Source organism: Myotis yumanensis, unplaced genomic scaffold, assembly GCF_028538775.1.
Source record: "Myotis yumanensis isolate MYYU_CA2020_CCGP unplaced genomic scaffold, mMyoYum1.0.hap1 SCAF_40, whole genome shotgun sequence".
NCBI lineage: Eukaryota > Metazoa > Chordata > Mammalia > Chiroptera > Vespertilionidae > Myotis > Myotis yumanensis.
The window spans coordinates 248,441-263,092 of record NW_027223791.1 but is presented as its reverse complement, the minus strand read 5'-3'; the positions used below and the strand labels follow the sequence as shown (position 1 = coordinate 263,092).

Genomic DNA, 14,652 nt, shown 5'->3' with positions numbered 1-14,652 from the left:
TCTGCACCCGAGGATATTTTCCCTTTGATGTTTAGAGAGAGTGGGGCAGAGATGGGAAAACAGACATAATCCATGTGAGAGAAACACCTCAGTTGTTTGCCTCCTGCCCAAGCCCAAAACAGGGCCAGGCTGGGTAGGGGCCAGAAATTGAGGTAGAAATAAACCTTAGACCAGTGGCCTCAACCTTCCTAATGCTGCGACCCTTTAATACAGCTCCTCATGTTGTGGTGACCCCCAATTTACTTGTTACAAATTGAACATGAACATGATTTGGGATAGATAGATTGATAGATAAATAGAAATATAAAGATACCGGGATAGCCCTGGACTGTCTGGTGGTGGCTATGCTGCAGAGGCCCCAGCACAGAGTAGTGGTACAGATGTCTATGGACCTGTCCCTGTTCAACAGTCTATGTTGTTCTCTATATTCCACAAATGAGTGAGATCTCGTGGTATTCATTTTTCTCTGACTGGCTAATTTCACTTTGCATAATGCTCTCCAGTTCCACCCATGCTGTTGTAAATGGCAAGAATCCCTTCTCCTTTTTTTTTACCACAGCGTAGTATTGCATGGTGTAGAATATAAGAAGGCTCTGCTTAGTCTCTTAGATAAGCATGAAAAGCAAGTCTTAGGAGGAATTCTTCTAGAAGACATAGAGGAAGAACTGCCCAATTCCCAGAAAGCTGTGAAGGCCTTACGGGACCAGGTATTCTTTGTAAATCGTCCAGAAAAAAAGAAAATTATTTTCTTCAATGATAAAAGCTGTCAATTTTCTGTGGACAAAGAGTTTCAGAAACTGTGGAGGAGTGTCACTGTAGATTCAATGGGTGAGGAGGAAATTGGAAATGGCAGCGAGATATTCAAAAGAATATCTGAAGCGACAGGGTATTTCTTCCATGCAGGAATCCAGACCAAAGAAAGTGGCCCCTATCCTTAGAAGGAAAAGGCCTGCCCGCTTCACAAAAAGTGACGATTTAAGACTCATAACGAACACATGGCTGGAGTGCTGAAGGATGACTCTGACATTGCTCCTAGTAAATAGTGAACAGTTTTGTAGTGTGATGAGGTCCCCACAGACCAAAAGAGGAGGCAAACCAGCTTGAGGAACTGGATTCAGGTCAGCTTCCTCCCCCCGACATTCTTGGATTTGGGGGCCTGGAATGACACCTTCCACGTCATTCCAGATTGAAAAAAAAAAAAAAAAACACTCCTTAAAAAAAATAAAAATAAAAAAAACCTCCACAGAAAACACGTTGATCCGGCCTTTCAACTTTCTGAGGTTTCGGCAAGCCCAGATAGCCAGGCCCGGACTTGGTCTCTGGGCCGGGGCCTGACCATCCATCCATCCAGAGAGTGAGCGGGGTGGGGAGGTGAGGGGTTGGGAGGGTCGACAAGATGGCCCGAACTGGACATAGTCTTTGTGGATTACAGAGATTGGGTTGACTGGGGCCTTGGCCTAGGCCAAAGATCTCGTCCCGCCCTCTGCTGGTCGAGAAGCGTCAATGCAAGAGCCCCCTCCTGCAGCCTACTCTGGGGAAGGCAGAGCCAGGTGACTGGACTTCCCCAGTTCTGGCTAGACCCGAGGGGGCTCTGTCTTCGAGAAGGCAGAGGATGAAGGGTGCTCATGGATGCCGACGGACCATTCAAAGCCAGAAGTGTCCGTGCGTGACTGCACAGACGCACGCCCGCGCGCACACACCTAGTCCCCCTCCTCCCCCTCCCACCCTCCACACACACACAGGGGAGCACAAGGTCCACTAACAATTTATCTGCTGAGTGACGCGCGCCAAGAGATTTACTGTGGCTTTTTTCCATGTGGATTGTCCTGGGCCCCCCGGAGCCTGTCTAAATAGGTATTGTCCCCTCTTCAACCCAGAAAATGGCGATGCCTCTCCGCAAGGCCTGGAGATGGAGCCATTAGGCCTTCTTGTGCTCCTGCCCCATATACCAAGCTCACCCCAAGCCCGGGAATCTATTCAGCGGGCCAGTGGTGCCCTCTACTGGTCCTGGAGTGCCAATGCAAGCCTCCTCCTCACCCCCACCCCCACCTCCTTCCTCAGCTTTCTCTGGGAAAGACAGAGCCAGGTGTCTGGACCTCCCGGGTGTTTATAGACCCCAGGGCTGGGGGAAGTTCCAGCCCTGGTCGCTGTCTGCAAGAAAGCAGGTGTGTGTGTGTGCGTGTGTGTGTGTGTGTGTGTGTGCAGGAGGGGGAACGGGGCGGGGGCAGAAGAGGGGTGCTCACAGATGCCATCCCACAATGGAAATCCACCAGTTCGCCTGAGTGACCGTGGATACACACACACACACACACACACACACATACACACACACGGAGCACAATGTCAGGGCACCTAGATTTCTGCTGAGTGACCCGCCTCTAGGAGATTCATTGTGGCTTTTTGCCGGGTGGCTCAGGCCTGTGGATCATATTTGATGCTCAGCTGAAATTCTGATCACACCTACAGTACAACTGACCTCCTTGGCTTCAATGGTTTTGAAAAACAGACGTCAAAGGGCACATCTGAAGGATGGCATCCGATTCATCTCCTAGAATCGCCATGTCCCTCTGCCACCAAAGAGGTGGGTTACAAGAACAGAGAGGAATTCCCTGAGAGTCCATGTGCCAGGAATCACAAATCAAGGTGCCACCGGGACCCCTTCCCATCTGGGGGCTCTGGGGAGCATCTCGCCTGCCTCCACCAGCTGCTGGTGGCCCCTGGCATCCTGGTCTCAGAGCTAATATACAAAACCATACACATTTTATTCACCTCAACTTCAGCCTCTGCCTCCCATGACCTCCAAGGCCTGCTTCGTTCATTGTGTTTGAGTCTGGGGTCTCTCCCCTCCCATAGCCACTGCTCCCTGCTGCCCCCTCCTTTTGAGGAATGAATACCAGGCATCACAGCCTCGAACAGGAGAATGTGAGTGAGAGAGAGAGAGAGAGAGGGAAACAGTGATGTGAGAGAAACTTGGATTGGTTGCCTCCCACATGCCCCCTGCCCAGAGTCAGGATAGAACCTGGTATTTGAAACCACGTATGTGCCCTTGACCAGGAATCTCTTGACCCAGAATGGAGCCCTCAGCTTTCCATTGCATGACATGACCTCTCACCTACTGAGCCACACCAGAAAGGCTCCGTCTTTCAAATGGATCTTCCCATCTATTTATCTTGAATAGATTATGGCCAGTTAAGTGTGCTTGCAATGTTATGGCTTTCTGAGTTTTTTGGAATCCTCTGTTCCTCTTTTATTTTCCTGCTCTCTTGTCCTGTATGTTGAGGGCTCTCTGTAGTGCTTTGTTTGAATTCCTTTCTTTTATTTCTCCAGTGTCTCTTGTAGACACACACACACAGGGGCAGTAGAGAGCACAAGGTCCGCTAAAAAGATATCTGCTGAATGACGGGCGCCTAGGAGATTTTTTCCTTGTGGATTGTCCTGGGCCCACCGGAGCCCAGGTGTGTGGTTACCGGCATTCTTGACCTAGGACAAATGAACAGCCTCTCCATACATTGGAGGTTGAAAAACCAAGATAAACACACACACACACACACACACACACCAGACCACGCCGAAGGTAAAGCCCTACCTCACACCACACACCATCACTGCTAGATGTGTTCAAGGACAGTTGACAACCTGGATAGCAGAGACAGTGAACAGGGCTTCTATAGCGTTGTATGTCAATTTTCAAATGAAGCACGTGGTTAATATCATTTTTAACTTTTACTAATAAATTCATTAGGCTTGAGGGCATCCATTTGCCATGGATGGAAAGGACAGGCAGATATGTGACAGGCAACGATAAGCACTGAAATAGTCCTTAAAATCCAGAAATTCTACTGATAAAAAAAAAATACAAATGGGACTGATGTTTGTAACCATTCATTGCCAAGAAATAGAGTCAATTGCAATGAATGAAGAGAAATGAGCAAAGAAATAATAAAATAACATAAAATAAAATACCCCCCCACATACACACACACACTCTTCACAGGTCCCAGCTCCGAGGAGCCCGAACTAGAGGCAACAGTCAAGCACACCAAGCATAGCAGCCAGGTTCAAGAGAACCTTTCCGCCGAAACCGGTTTGGCTCAGTGGATAGAGCGTCGGCCTGCGGACTGAAGGGTCCCAGGTTCGATTCCGGTCGAGGGCATGTACCTGGGTTGCGGGCACATCCCCAGGAGGGAGTGTGCAGGAGGCAGCTGATCGATGTTTCTCTCTCATTGATGTTTCTAACTCTCGATCCCTCTCCCTTCCTCTCTGTAAAAAATCAATAAAATATATTTAAAAAAAGAGAGAGAGAGAACTTTTCCTTGAGAGGGTTTTGGTGAATGCCACCTGAAGGGCGTGTCCTGCGGGGAATCTAGCCTGGGGCATGAGCGCCCCCACCCTAAACTTGACCCCCAACTGGTGACGACGACGCTTCAGTTCTGGGGCCGGCTGATTGGTGGGTCTCTGGCTCCGCCCACCATGTTCCGGGGCTATAAAAGGGAGCAAGGGTAAGCGGGCCCGTCTCCGCCACTCCGGACTCGGGGATCTGAACCCGACTCCCTTTCGATCAGCTGAGGGCAACGGTGGCCATTGCCGGTCCCTTTGGAACGATGTTCGCCCATCTCTCAGGACCGACTGACCCATGATCAACTGCTGTTCACATGGAACCATTTTCCACTTCGGCCTTCAAAGTTCTCCTTTGATTTTTTGCTACTACCACCAAGATCTGCACCTGCAGCTGCTCCACCCGGGCCTGTGCCCTAGGCTTCAAGGCTCACCTCGGGGGGAAAGGGGGCCCTTCTACTAGGAACGAGTTTTTTTGTTTGTTTGTTTGTTTTTCCTACGCCCCTTTCTGTTGATTATGGCCAAGGTGAAAACAGCAACCAGTAAAATGTATCCCCAAAATGACTCCGTACAAAACAGGTCTTTTTCAGAAATATTTAATAAAATAAAAGTTAACAAAAAATCTTTCTAGGAGTTTTAAATCCTATTTCCAAACAGAAGAAACAACTCCATCATTGGCCACAGGTCCTTGGCCATCCTACCACACACTGACTTGCTGGTGCTTTAGCTGGTGTCCATCATCGCATCGTAATCGTCCAGCAGGGCGTCCATCTCCGCGCCATCCATTTGGCCGTCTAAATCCTCGGTGTCCCTCATAGCGTTGTAAGTGCCCAGTAGGGTGTCCAACTCAGGGGTGTCCCTCATCGCGCTGTCAGTGTCCAGCTGGGAGTCCAACTCCTCGGTGTCCCTCATGCAGCTGTCAGCGTCCTTCTGGGGGTCCAACTTTTTAGTGTTCCTCATCGCATTGTAAGCGCCCAAATGGGCATTCATACTTTTGGTATCCCTCATCGAGTTGTAAGCGTCCAGCTGGGCGTCCAGCTTCTCCTCCGAGATCTGTCGCTTTGAATGGCGGCCAGTGCGCCTGCCTGTACGCCGGTTGCTTCCGGGGGCACGGCCCTAAGTGCCGCCGCCAAAGCCTCCAGATCCTCGGTTTGTAGTCACCCGGCCTCTGTTGACACTCTGTACCTGCCTGGGCTTCGTATCTATCTGCGAGGTGAGGATCTGGATGTGGAGGGGACGGCCAACCAAAGGTATGCCGTTGTACTGTTTCCTGGCTTCCAGGGTGTCTGCCTTGCGCTCAAAGTGCACGTGGGCTGTTCCCAGGCTGCAGCCAGAGCGGTCGTAATGGACAGCGGCCTTCTTCAGAGGCCCGAACTCCGCAAACAGCTGCTGGATGTCCGCGTCGGACACTCCGAAGTGCAGGTTGGACGACAACAACAGCTTCCCCCCTGTCATCAGGCCAGCGCCCCTGCTGAAGGCCCTGCGGAAGCGGTCGTGGTGCCACTCGTCGGGAAGCTGTCTCGGCCTGCTGTAGGGCGCTGGCCGGATCCTGCCTCTGCCGAGGGCAGCCCGGTTCCGGAACAGCCCGCCGCCCCTGCGCTCTGGTGCGGCAGCCTGCGCTCCACAACCCCGGCCTCCCTGGGAGGCGGCCGGGCCTCGGTCCGACCTAGGTCCTTGCCCCCGCCCCCCCCGCAGCCGGGACCCCCGCCATGGCAGCCCCGCTGGCTCCGGTCCAGCCTAATGTCATCCAGTGACATGTGGATTTTGTCGGCCATGGTGGGGCTCGAATCAGCCTCGGATCAAGCCCCTGCGGAGGCACGCAGATCCTTCACTTCCCGCATAGCACCAGAGCTGTTCCTGGCCGGGCACCAGATAAGCAAAACCGGTTAGGGCGGGTCACATATCTTTGTACTAGTGAATGACAAGAGGTAAATAGTCACTTCCCATTTTTCCAGTGCCCTTGGGGCACAACCCAGAGTCCCAGGGAAGAGACCACAAATTCCCTCATTGTTACTGTTGTCATGTTAATTTTTGACCACTCACTATCATTTTACAGCTTACCAACCCCCAGCCTCCTCCCCTTTGCTTTCTCCCACCTCCCTCAACTATCATCACTGGATTTCATGGAAACCCACTGGTCAATAGCAGGAAAGACTGTAGAACAGTGTTTGAAACCACTTACAAGTCTCATCCTTGGATGGTGATTTATAAAAATAGGTCAAAGACATGCTTGTGGACTTTGGGCTTTGCTGTGCTGTGTATCTATGCAGAGGCCGGGTGATTTTAAACTCCTATGTGATGACTTAAGTTTATACTTCACCCCTGGTCTGGCCCCTGGATTTTGTTATCTAGGCCTTGGAAAGGCCTCCACCTTGCCTTGAAAGGAATAGATTTTTAATTCCTTGAGATTCTGCTTCCCGGCAGTAGCCAACAGTCTGGTTCAAATAAATTCATCACAGAAATTATTTACTGGTTTAAGTGTTTCTCAGGTTAATGGTATGAAACTCCAAGAAAACACACACACACCACACACACACCACACACACACACACACACACACATACATACAAGTTTTTCAAGTGTACAACTCAACAAAACATCACCTGAATACAGAGCCCAAAGTATAAAGCCTCTTTCTGTCACCATTTTCCTCCCCCACAAAACCCCCCCTCCCAGTTTCTTTCTCTTTGGGTTTCTTTTGTGTTCCCCCCTTCCACTACCACCCACCACCCCAAATCTATTATTTTCAACATAGGGACGGGGCATTTCTAAGGTATACAAACAAAGCGACAAAGCCAGGAAGCCATAGAGGCAATAAACGCTAACATGGACCACATCTGCCACTGCCTATGTATATATATATATATTCACAAGAAAGCCCAAAGACAACAAGCAGGTGGGTGTGGGGAACATTGGTACAATGTCATGTGGTTGTGGATTTTAGCGTGACTCACCTTATGAATGACAAGAAAGTGTTGGGGGGGAGCGGGTGCACACTGTAGTATGTGTGTTTGAAGTGAGGTAAATCTGGATGAGGCCTTGTCCATGAAATGTACAAAATCAATCAATTTGGCCCTGCACCGGTGGCTCAGTTGGTGAGAGCGTCTTCCCTTATGCCACTGTTTGTGGGTTCAATCCCCAATCAGGGCACAGACAGGAAGCAACAGAGCCCTGGCTGGTGTGGCTCAGTTGGTTGAGCATCACCTCGTGCATTGAAAGGTCACCCATTGCTTTCCAGGTTGGGGCACATGCCCAGATTTCAGGTTCATTTCCCAGCTGGAGTATGTATTGGAGGCAACCGATAGGTATCTCTCTCTCTCTCTCTCTCTCTCCCCTTCCCTTTCTCCCTCATTTCCTAAAATCAATAATACACACACTCACACACACACAAACACACACACATATTTGTTGCTGTTAATCCTCACCCGAGGATATTTTTCCATTGATTTTTAGGGAGAGTGGAGGAGACAGGGCAAGACAGAGGGAAGCATCGATGTGAGAGAAACACGTCAATTGGTTGCCTGCTACCAGGGCAAGGGCCCAAAGAACCTGCCACCAAGGTCCATGACCTTGGCTGGAATCGGACCTGGGACCCTTTGGTTCACAGGCTGGCCACTGCTCAATGCACTGAACCAAACAGGCTAAGGGAAGTGTATATATATATATATATATATATATATATATATATATATATACTGTACCCAGGCACGCATTGCTGTGGCTCAGTCTGGTTAAATGGAAAAGAAAGAAAAGAGAAAGCACACGTTTCTAATACACTTAATTTCACAATGCCTGTGGGTATGCAACATTTTGTGTTGTTCCATTGTCTATGCAGATATAGAGATTGTCTGGTTTGCCAACTCTAGAACACGCAACATCTCATTGTCCATGTGAGAAGCAATCCGTAACTAGATCTAAACCGCACAATTCTAAAGATTGGCCCTGAGCTTTGTTGATGGTGATTGCAAACGCCAATCGAATTGGGAATTGCAATCTCTTAAATTGAAATGGCATATCCGTTGGAATCATAGGAATGCGAGGAATGAGGACATCTTCACCTTTGAAAGTTCCTGTCAAGATTGTTGCTTCTACGACATTGCTTATTAATTTTTTTACTACAAGCTGCGTGCCTGTCAAAACTTGGTCTGGTTGACATTTCGCAACATGCTAATTGGCACGCCGATTTTCAATTGCAGTGCGTGCGGTGGCATCCCTGGCAGATCGAGTGAATTCAAAAATTTTGTTGGATAATTAACCGCTTCATCTGCTTCCACAACAGTGTCGACGGACTTGTGTGTGACTGCCTCGCTTTGAATGTTAGACTGAATGATATTGTTAAGTCCGTAGACGTCTTTGTTCTTGGCCGAAAGAATAGCTTGTTCACTCAGCCAATCGTGATTCTTACAATCGGTTTGAATATTGGGAAATACTTTTTCAACCAATTCTTCTTTTGACGTCACTAAATTGCAGAAGTGACGAGGCAATGCAATTCGTCCTGAGGTCAGATCAACCAGCACCTTTCCGTTCCCAATTCCCAGCAATTGATGTGAGAATATCTCAGCTGATGAATCGTTTTGCAGCTCGACACACATATTTGCGGTTAATTTTACCTACACTTTATAAATGTAAATAGAAACATTGAAATGGAATCATAAAATATTTAGTATAGTGTGTGTTGCTTTTATGTCCAACAGATGGCGCTGCTTTTCAAAAAAGGCATGTTTTTACCTGTCACAGGTGTGACATCTATATAATAGTAGGTATATAGATATATAAAAGCACGCGCGTGTTCGAATGCAACGTTGTGTCAAAATATCTAAGCAATGGCAAAAACTGGTTTGGCTCAATGGATCGTGCGTCGGCCTTCGGACTGAAAGGTCCCAGGTTCGATTCCCGTCAAGGCCATGTACTGGGGTTGCGGGCACATCCCCAGTAGGAGATGTGCAGGAGGCAGCTGATGAATGTTTCCCTCTCATCTATGTTTCTAACTCTCTGTCTCTCTCCCTTCCTCTCTGTGAAAAATCAATAAAATATATTTTTTAAAAAATTCAAAGCAATCGGTGAAGAGCTTTCGGAGATTTAAAATTTGGAACAAAGGAACATTTGCATATATATATATATATATAAAAGCTACCGACGAATGAATAAACAATCTCTCTCTCTCTCCCTCCCTCTCCCTCCCTCCCTCCTCTCCTCCCTTCTACTGTCTTTTTTTTCCCCCACACTCAAAAAAAAAAACTAGCCCTAGTTGGCTTGGCTCAGTGGATAGAACCAAAAGGTCCCAGTTTTTATTTCGGTCAAGGGCACATGCCCAGGATTCGGAATAGATCCCCAGTACGGGGTGTGCAGGAGGCAGCCGATCCATGATCCTCTCTTTTCATGGATGTTTCAATCTCTCCCTCTCCCTTCCTCTCTGAAATCAATAAAAAATATATATACTTTAAACAACACATCAAGACCTAGCCGTTTTGGCTCAGCGGATAGAGCATCAGCCTGCGGACTGAAGGGTCTAGGGTTCCATTCTGGCCAAGGGCACAGGTCCGGGTTGCAGGCTCAATCTCCAGTAGGGGGTGTGCAAGAGGCAGCTGATCTATGATCCTCTCTCATCATGGATGTTTCAGTCTCTCTACCTCTCCCTTCCTCTCTAAAATCAATAAAGAAATACATTTATTTAAAAAAAATACATCAGGAATCAGTGTAGAGCAGTGTTTGACAGCACTTGGGAGTCACTGCTAAATTGCAATACACTGTAGAACAGTATTTGACACCACTTGGGATTCTGGTTGGTTCTCCAGTTTGAAACTTGGAAGAAAATAATAGGATTAAAATTTTATTTTTATCAAACATTGACATAATTCTTGATAATAACTGCAGAACACTTATTCTTAGAATGAATCAGAACAGAATCTAATGTTGGTTGGGATTTTCGTCTAACTATATTTTCTGACAAAATTACTAGATGTTAAATGCAGTGTGGTATCCCAAATTGGATCCAGGAACGACAAAGTGCATTATGACAAAAAATTGGTGAAATCTGAATAAAATTTGCAGCTTAGTTAATAATAATATGCAGACGTCTTAGTTTTAACAAATGTTCCATGTTAATGGAACATTAGGGAGAACTGGTGAGGGGTATACAAGAATTCTCGGTATAATAGTTGGAATATTTCTATCAATCTAGCAATATATATATATATATATATATATATATATATATATATATATATATCTGACTTGAAAAAATGGGGTGAGGAAGCAAAATACAATCCCATATTTTTATTTTTTTCCATAATGCAAATTTATTGTTACACAAATGTACAGTGTTTCAACAGAGCAAGAAAGCCGCACTGTTGCCTAGAAAGAGGAGTTGAAGCAGCACGTGGGAAGCAGGGTGGTTCCGGGATGTCATGTGTGTGGTTAGCCGCTCGGCTCCATGTATGTGGAGATGTCCATTTCTTCAGGAAGCTCCGCCACATTGACTTCAAACCGACCCTGAACCTCATTGAGGATTTTGGCATCATTCTCATGAGACACAAAAGTGATAGCCAGGCCTTTGGTGCCAAAGCGCCCAGCACGGGCCACCCGGTGGAGGTAGGTGTCCGAGTCCCCAGGCATGTCATAATTGAAGACGATGTTGACTCGCTCAATGTCCATTCCTCGGCCAAACAGATCGGTGGCCACCAGGATCCGCCGCTGAAAGTCCTTGAACTGCTGGTAGCATGCTAGGCGCTCCTCCTGGGCCATGGCCCTGTGGATGGCGATGGCTGGGAATTTCTGTTGCATGAGTAGCTGGGCCAGGGCCATGCAGCGCTGCACTGACCTCACGAAGATCACCACCTGGTTAAACTCTAGCACGTCCAGGAGGTCAAGGAGTTGACGGTTCTTTTCTCTCTCTTTGAGCTTGACATAGTATTGCTGCAGCCCATGCAGCGTGAGCTTGGCGTCGTCGTCCACCGACACTTCCAGGGGATCTTGCATGAACTTCCTGCAGACAGGCCGGATCTCCTTGCTCAGCATGGCACTGAACATCATGCACTGCTTCTCTCGTGGCGTCAGGCGAAAGATCTCCTGTACATCCCCCCGCATGTCTAGCTGCTCCAGCATCTTGTCACACTCGTCCAGCAGGAAGTGCTTCACATTTCTCAAGTTGAGGCTCCTGTTCCGCACGAGTGCCAAGATGCGACCTGGAGTCCCCACCACGATGTGGGGACAGTTCTTCTTCAACACCTCTTCATCCTTCTTGATGGAGAGACCCCCGAAGAACACGGACACCTTGACACTGGGCATGTACTTGGAGAAGCGCTCATACTCCTTCCTGATCTGAAAGGCCAGCTCCCGAGTGTGGCACATGACCAGCACGGCCACCTGTCCATTGATGGGCTCCATCTGCTGAAGGGTGGCCAGCACGAAGACTGCAGTCTTACCCATTCCAGACTTGGCCTGGCACAGGATATCCATGCCCAGGATGGCTTGGGGGATGCACTGGTGCGGAACCTCAGATGGATGCTCAAAGCCACAGTCCCCTATGGTCCTCAGGAGCTCAAGCTTCAGCAGAAAGTCGCGGAAGCCAGAGCTGTGGATGGAAACGTAGGACCCCTTGGCATCTTTCTTGGGGGGTATTGGGGTGCTCTCTGTAGGAGCCTGGGGCTCTTCATCTTCCTCATAATCCAGAAGCTCGTTTTCCACATCCTGTTCCGCCATCATACTGGTTCACCGTTCACCACCGCGCTCGCACGCGTGCGCGCTGCGAGAGTCCACGCAAGCTAGAGCGCCCGGTATGGTCTGTCGGTCGGTGAGGGCCCTCTTTCAGTGGCAGACCTCCGACTTGTTGCAGTCTCACTTGGGGAATGAGGCAGGCAGCTCTCTCAGGCCGCCTTTATAAGGGCACAAATCTCCTCCTGAGGACTCCACCCCCAGGACCTAATCCCAACATGAGGGCTCCACTCCCAGGACCTAATCCCATCCCAAAGCTCCAGCTCCTAATCCCATTAGCTGGCGTAATAGGATTTCAATTTATGAATTTGGGGCATGGTGGGAGTCACAAGCATTCCGCCCATAGCACTCATCTTCACTTCACTGTGCTTTATTGTCCTAAATGATTTGGAAAAATGGGCTCTAGCCAGTTTGGCTCAGTGGATAGAGCTTCGGCCTGCGGACTGAAAGGTCCCGGGTTCAATTCCGGTCAAGGGCATGAACTTTGGTTGGGGCCATATCTCCAGTAGGAAGTGTGCAGGAAGCAGCTGATTGATGGTTCTCTCTCATGGATGTTTCTAACTCTGTATCTCTCTCCCTTTCTCTCTGTAAAAAAATATATATATATATATTTTTTTTTTTTTTTTAAAAAAACGGCCTTCAGATGGCGCACGAACACCAAGAACAACTGTGGGGCGGCTCCTGGGCCATGGGCCCGGCCTGGGCGGGCACCCCGCAGCCCACTGTGTGTGTGTTTGTGGGGAGAGGGGTGGCAGGGGACAAGGGTGGCCGATCTCCTCTCAGCGCCCACCTTTCCAGTGGGACCGTGTCGGCCGGGTCCCGTGGCGGGTGGCGGGGCGTCCAACACCGGGAGTTTACCCAGGAAGGCCCCTTTTGCGAGAGACAAGGCCTGGCAGCGGAATGGGGACTGGAAAAGTTTTTTGGGGGTGGGGCCTGACAGAGGACCAAGAGGACATACCCAGAACACTTTTTGCGTGCCGGGACCTTTAAAACCTCAACGGGTGGGGGTGGGGGGGGGGTGTTGGGGGGGGTGTCACGACTCTAAAGGCGGCGAGTATTCACGGGGCAAAAACGGAGGGATCATTTTCTCTGTTTCCTTTCAGTTATTTTTTTTTTCCGAATTGAATTTATTGGGGGACACATCGGTGAATAAAATGAAATGAAATGCAATAGGATAAAATGAAAGGCCTGGCCTTGCAAACTCAGACACCTTAGGTGACCTCCCAGGATGTTCTGAATTTAAAAAAAGAACTTTTTAAAGTAGAAAGCAGTGTATAGTGAGTGGGCAGTCACGCCCTAGGCCTGGTATCTCCCCTGAGAGAGATCACCTTTGAACTTACTGGCATCTGAGCCTATTGTCTTTCTATGCCTCTAGGTCATAGAGTCTAGGATCACATGTCTTTGGAGTAGTGAATGTCCCGGTAACTAGTCACTTTCCTTTTCCCAGTGCCCTCAGGGCACAGCTCAGGGTCCCAGGGTAGAGACCACAAATTCCCTCATTGCTACTGTTGTATATATTTTTAAAAAGGTAATACATAAGAAGCTTTGCATTGTGTGTGCTAGGGTGAGGGACTGGGGGCTGCGGCATGGAAGGGTAACGGAATGTGGGAGGGGGAGGGACTGTGGCCTGGAAAAGGTTACCGATTGTGTCAATGTCAGGAACCGTGGCAGAGAAAAATTGCTGGATTGTCTTAGAAAACAATGTGTTATGATTAAATCCAGCCAGGTGTGACTCTGTTTACCTCCCCTCCGTTCTCATGAACTTTTTGTGAATTTCTAATGAAATGCTTTGTGTTTTTTTTTTAACACTGTTTTGCTATAAAGGATCATACTGCACCCTTGATCTCTGCCACATGCTCCGAATCTCCCAGAGGGGGAGATAGGTACTGGGGTCAGCTGGCCAGCTTAATAACAGGCTTTTAAATTTAGATTCTGAGTCGGTGGTCTATCTTGTTGAGCCAACCCATAACATTGTGGATGAAAAGGGGCCACATGCTAACCTGACCCACTCGGGAGAGGCCTGGCCTTGCAAACTCAGGCACCTCAAGTGACCACCCAGGATGTTCTGAATTTAAAAAAAAACACTTTTTAAAGTAGAAAGCAGTGTATAGTGAGTGGGCAGTCATGCCCTAGGCCCGGTATCTCCCCTGAGAGAGATCACCTTTGAACATACTGGCATCTGAGCCTATTGTCTTTCTATGCCTCTAGGTCATAGAGTCTAGGATCACATGTCTTTGGAGTAGTGAATGTCCCGGTAACTAGTCACTTTCCTTTTCCCAGTGCCCTCAGGGCACAGCCCAGGGTCCCAGGGTAGAGACCACAAATTCCCTCATTGCTACTGTTGTATATTTTTTTAATAGCTAGGGAAAAATGAATAAACAAGTGGAAAAACAATTTTCTCTCTCTCTCTCTCTCTCTCTCTCTCTCTCTCTCTCTCTCCTCTCTCCCTGCCCCCTTCCTCTCCCTTTCACTCTCTCTTTAAACAACAACAACAACAACAAAAAAGGCCCTAGCCGGTTTGGCTCAGTGGATAGAGCATCAGCCTGTGGACCGCGAAGCGTCCCGGGTTAGATTCCAGTCAAGGGCACATGCCTGGGTTGTGGG

At 48.6% G+C, this 14,652-nt stretch overlaps 2 pseudogenes; both read right to left on the bottom strand.

Moving 5' to 3' along the window:
• Positions 1-5,058: 5,058 nt before the first annotated feature.
• Positions 5,059-6,110, bottom strand: LOC139000887 (aly/REF export factor 2-like; annotated as a pseudogene).
• Positions 6,111-10,752: 4,642 nt separating this feature from the next.
• On the bottom strand, positions 10,753-12,039 carry LOC139000886 (ATP-dependent RNA helicase DDX39A pseudogene; annotated as a pseudogene).
• Positions 12,040-14,652: the final 2,613 nt, after the last annotated feature.